Source organism: Nanorana parkeri, unplaced genomic scaffold, assembly GCF_000935625.1.
Source record: "Nanorana parkeri isolate BGI_ZX_2015 unplaced genomic scaffold, ASM93562v1 scaffold3227, whole genome shotgun sequence".
Classification (NCBI taxonomy): domain Eukaryota; kingdom Metazoa; phylum Chordata; class Amphibia; order Anura; family Dicroglossidae; genus Nanorana; species Nanorana parkeri.
The window spans coordinates 1-339 of NW_017309495.1; positions in this window are offsets into that span (position 1 = coordinate 1).

A 339-nucleotide genomic window follows, 5' to 3' on the forward strand; every position below is an offset into this window, starting at 1 on the left:
GTACAGCTCTGATCACCTCTATGGAGGAGGGAAACATTGTAGGGAAACATTGTATATAGTCAGAGCAATCATCACGTACAATGTCACCGCGGAATTCTACATTTATTGTAGCTATAATTCATAACATGAACACTTCCTACTCTTTTAGGGTGTCACAGATAGTCATAGAATAAGACAATTACCAGTCCGGGGCTAACACCAGACGGGGGCAGATTTAAATTTATATTGTAGTTAAAATATCAACTTCGATGTCACATGTGAACACGTCTTATTCATTACTCTTATCGGGTGTAACAGGTCTTTATAGGGAGAATGTGGGGGCTCTGAAAAGAGCCTTTG